Here is a 5,433-nt window from a genome sequence, read left to right as displayed (position 1 = left end):
TCTTTCACGTGCTTCAAATGCACTTCCTCATCTTTGCTATAGATAAGTATGTCGTCGAAAAAGACCAATACAAACTTGTAGAGGAAAGGTTGAAGCACTTTGTTCATCAATGCTTGAAAAGTTACCGGTGCATTGCATAATCCAAACGGCATAACCATGAATTGGTAAAGACCCCTTTCCGTACGAAATGCTGTTTTGAACTCATCACCACTTTTCATCCTTATTTGATGGTATCCGGAACGCAAATCAATCTTTGAAAAGCATGTGGCACCCTTCAACTCATCCAAAAGATCATCCACCCTTGGTATTGGAAATCGATTTTTGATGGTGATCTTATTCAAATCACGGTAATCAATGCACATGCGAAAAGTACCATCCTTTTTCTTCACAAGTAGCACTGGAGAAGCAAAGGGAGATTGAATTGGTTCAACCCATCCCATGTCAATGAGTTCTTTGACTTGCTTTGCCACCTCTTCCTTTTCAACCTTTGACAAACGATAGGGAGGCTTGTTGATTGGTTTGGCATTTGGTTCCAAATCAATAGCGTGATCAACACTCCTCTTTGGCGGCATTGATTTTAGCATGGTAAACACATCTTCATAATCCTTGAGTAGCTTAACCATGTCCACATTTTCGATGCAATCCTTTTTGCTATTATCTTCCTCTTTGCAAAGCTGTAGTACATAAACATAGCCCTCTTTCTTGAACTCTTTCTTCATTTGAGTAGCATTGATCATGAAGAGCTTGGACCCTTGCATTCCATTCAATGTAATAACCCCTCCATGATGCACAAAACTCATGAAACTTTTCTGTAAGTTCATGGTAAAAGAGTTCAAAGTGGACAGCCAATCACATCCAAGTACTATGTCAATTGGTCCCAACTCAATCACCAAAAGATCAACTTTGCAAGAGTAGTTCTTGGACAACTCCAATTATGTACTTTGACACTTCATATTGCAACCCATTGAATCACCATTGGCCACTTGCACCATGTGCTTATTTGGTAAAGAAGTTGGTTGCATTTTGAGAGTATTCAAAGACCTTTTATTGACAAAACTATGCGTGCTTTCAATATCAATGAGTGCATATGCTATTCTTCCATTCACCTTGATCTTCAATCTCAATGTGTTGGCACCCTTACTTCCCACATAAGCATCATGAGAGATTGTACACAAGGTAGTATGTGCACTATTGTTTTCATTCCACACGCATAGAGGCATCCCATCATCCATTTTATCATGAGCAAACTTTAGTTTCCCACCCAGATCAAAAGGAAACTCGGGATTTTCTTCATCAAAACCATCATCATGAGAACCTCCACCCTCATGAGGATCTCCCCATCCTAAGGCATCATTGCATTCAAGGAATTCCTCCTCCTCATGATTAGCATTGTCCTCAGTGATAATGTAGCTTATGGAAATATCCTTGGATTTGCATACTTTGAAGTGATCCTTGTTCCATTTTTCTCCACATTTGAAACATAGACCTTTGAGCCTCATTTCATGCAAACGGTCCTCCTTGATAACCTTGCTTTTTGAACCCCCGTTTGCTGGCTTGGACTCATTGTATGTAGCTTTGTTGGACATAAATGGTGGTTTAAATGGAAGTCTATTAGACCCTCTACCATACACGATAGGAAATCTTGGAAGATTAGGTCTTGTGTTTGCATGAGAACCCATTTCAGTCCTTGTGATCACTTCCCCTTTGATATTCCCTTTGCTAGCCCACTTTGTCAAGTACTTCTCTTCATGAATTTCTACAAGCATCATTGCCTTCTTCAAAGTGGCGGGTTCATGAGACTTGACATCACCACCAATAGGAGCTTTCAAGCCCCTTATATACTTGACAACAAGATAATGCTCATCAAAGTCGTCCAAGTATAATAGAAGCTTTAGAAACTTGTGAGAATATTCCTTCACAGTAGTGATTTGCTCTAGCTTGTCCCATTCCACAATGTGATTGTCCCTTTGCATGCGAGAAGTAAACTCTTCTGCCATGTCATTCTTGAATTCTTCCCAAGTAGTGATGACATAACCATGAGATTGCTTCCTCCTCCACCAAGTGTGAGCAAAACCTTCAAGATGAAGTGAGGCGAAGTAGACTTTGGCAATCTCGCTCCTTGGGTTGATTTCGAAGTAGAGATCCATCTTGTTTGCCCACTCTTCAAAGTCTTCGATAGAATTTGATTCTCCTTTGAACTTATTAAATATGATTTTGTCCTTCACAGCATTATCAAAATCACCATGCATTCTTGAACCCCTCTGCCGTGCTCTTGGATCATCAAATCCTCTTCCTTCACCCAAGTGTCTATGCATTTGCTCATCTTCCAATTGCCAATCACCTGCATCTTTAAATCCCTTCTGTTCATACCCTCTTCTTGCATCTTGCATAAAGGATGAAGTTCTTGGAATACTGGCATTTGATCTCTCATAAGAAGCATCACCCATAGGTCTCTTGCCCTTGTCCATGTTAGAAGAATGTGGCATCATTTGTCTTACTTTGTTCTCTTCTGGCATAGCAGGCTTTCCATCATGTTTGGCATCATAATGTACACCATCCATTGCATTCATATCGGCTTCTTGGTTGAGCTTGAGAGGAGCCAATTCGCTAATGGCTTTCTCCAAGTCTTTTAACCCTCTTTGCATCACGTCATCCAGGTAGTGGTGTCGCTTGTCGAACCGTTCCATGAGGTGTTCACCAAATTGTTGTTACCGATTTGTTTGGTTATTTTCAATCCTTTGAAACATACTCTCCATAGCCATTAACATCATGTCCACTGTTAGCGGAGTAGTTCCCAAAGATTGAGGCATTTCCACTAGCTGAGATTCATCTGGAGATGGTGCTTTTATTGTTGAACTTTCTTCATTCCTTGTTGATGAACTCGTTGCCATCATTGCTTCCGGTTGTCTTTGATCATTTTCATTCCGGGATCCCTTGTTTTGACCTCCTCTAGTCATTTCCATGCGCGTAATTGATCCCTCCTTGCAAAGACCACTTACGTGATTTTTTTTTTCTCTATTCAAACGGTATCCGATTTGGGTGATCTTTATATCGACGCGAAGCTCTCGACGAGACGAATAAGAATCCCCAAAAATAGATCTGTAAAAGTCAACAGTCTTTGATCAGTCAACTGTATCGACTGAAAGTCAACTCTTGATGTTAACCGCTCAATTCTTATCCGATTTGGGTGATCTTTATATCGATGCGAAGCTCTTGACGAGACGAGTAAGGATCCCCAAAAATAGATTTGAAAAAGTCAACAACCTTTGACCAATCAACTATTCTAGCTGAAAGTCAACTCTTGACTTTGACCGCTCAATACTACTCCGATTTGAGTGATCTTTAGCTTGTTTGAAAGAGGTTTTCGGGTAGATTGAAGGGCTTTCAGGACAGATTTGAAAAGCTTTTGAAAAACCCTAGAAATTCAAGGATTTGTCCTGGCTGCAAGTAGGCAAATTTTGTAAAAATTTTACCATAGTCTCCCCTCTTTTTGCACCAAATCTCAATCAAATCAAAGCATCTCAATCAAGTATTAAAATCCTTATGCATTTGACCACTGTAAGCAAATCAATCCTCAATCATTTTTCCATCTGAGCATGTGACCTTATGGCATCAATTTTATCCTTTTGCATAAGAAGTCAATGTAGAGGATTTGCTTGTTTGCTCAAGTCGAATGAAGTGGTCGATGAAGCGCGTCGATGCTTGCCGATCTCCCGGCCAAGCACTTCTCACCCCTTCACCAAGTTTACATCCAAGGTGAAGATTGAGGCCATTTCTTTACCACCAAGTACCTAATCCTCTTCCTTACCGCGTTACCCGGCACTAACGGCAAGGAAGATTCAAGACATTCTCCCCTTGGCCTCTCCTCCAAATGCCAAGGTACCCTTACTTCATTCTAGATTCTAGGAATAAAGTGGGGTACAATCGTGAGTGGAATGTGGTTACAAGCTCAAATGAATGAGTAGAGTTGACTTACAATTGATTTATAGCATGACTCATGTTCATTCATATCATAATACATGGTTCATAGTGCTTCCTCCTCCACCAAGTCCAATTTCTGAAAATCAGGGTTTTATGTGTAATAAAACCCTAATTCACTCCATAGCTTGAAAGAATGCTTCAAAATTGTAAGGAAGTGATGGAGCAACTCACCAATGTCACCCGAGAAGCCTTAATGCTTGAATTTGTTGAAGGAGATGAAGATTAGGGTCACTTTGGTGAAAAACGTGGGCAGCTTTGGTAGTGATTTTCAGCCACATTGGGAGCCCCATTGCTCATGGAAAATAGGTGAAATACTTCATAAAACATTGCTACATACATGAGAGAACATACCCAAGCTTCAATGGGGAGCTTGGCTTAGTAAGCCAAGCTCTTTGTGAGCTTGAAAAATCGCGTTTTCTGAGGCCGGCTGCTGCAGTTCGCCGCCCCTCTTCTGATGCTCTTTGGTGTGCTTAAAAAGTTACTTTCACTCCCAATTGACTTGGAGACTCAATGCCCTTTGCTCATGTTGAGATTCCATGGCTAGGGTTTGCAAGAAAGCTCCCAAACAGAAAAACGTTTTTGATTAATAACTTCTAATCAAGATTAGTAAATTTTTCCCAATTTGGTCCACTCATTCAAAAAAACTAGGTCCATGTGCTCAGATTTGAACCACAAACTCTACCTTAGCCATATCCCCTTCCCCCATGAATCAAATGAAGCAGAAATTTCACGAAATGAGAAGAAGAAAAGAAAAATTAAAAATCATGGATCAAAAGCCATGCTCTGATACCAATGAAAGAAAGTAACAGGGGTGGGTTAGTCCCTCACCAAGGGAGTGGCTCAAGAAGGAGTCACCATGAAAGAAAGTAACAGGGGTGGGTTAGTCCCTCACCAAGGGAGTGGCTCAAGAAGGAGTCACCACTTAGCATCTCACGGGAGAAGCTCACCATTGATTCTTGGAACAGAGAACATTATCATGAATCAGCCATAATCCCATTTACATTGGTATTTATACTCCACCCAAGAGTTCACACCTACTTACTAGTTGTCCATGGCCTTGGGCCCATAATGCTTTCTTACAAAAAAATATTTAAGTACTCAAGGCTACCACATAGTGCAAAATAACAAGAGAGGGTCCGCTTACCTTCGAGAGGAGTACTGAACGCCATCTTGAAGAGTGATTGTTGGTTCAAGAGCCTTTATAACACGCAACACTAATTTGGAACTATTGTCACTCATGAAAGTATAGCATCCTTATGCTCTAGAGAAATTTTAAGCTTATGAACCTAAAGAATTTTAAAAAAAGAGATACCTAAGAGCACAAGTTCAAGTGTGAGCACAAAGATTTTTACACAAATAGATAGGTTTGAGCACAATTTAGGAATAAACACAAAGCTCGATGCATAGAGTTTTATGCTTATGCATAAGCATACAACTTCTTATATAAGAAAA

This window comes from Cibotium barometz, chromosome 27 (genome assembly GCF_041138505.1).
Source record: "Cibotium barometz isolate CiBa-2024 chromosome 27, ASM4113850v1, whole genome shotgun sequence".
NCBI lineage: Eukaryota > Viridiplantae > Streptophyta > Polypodiopsida > Cyatheales > Cibotiaceae > Cibotium > Cibotium barometz.
This window is presented reverse-complemented; position numbering follows the sequence as displayed.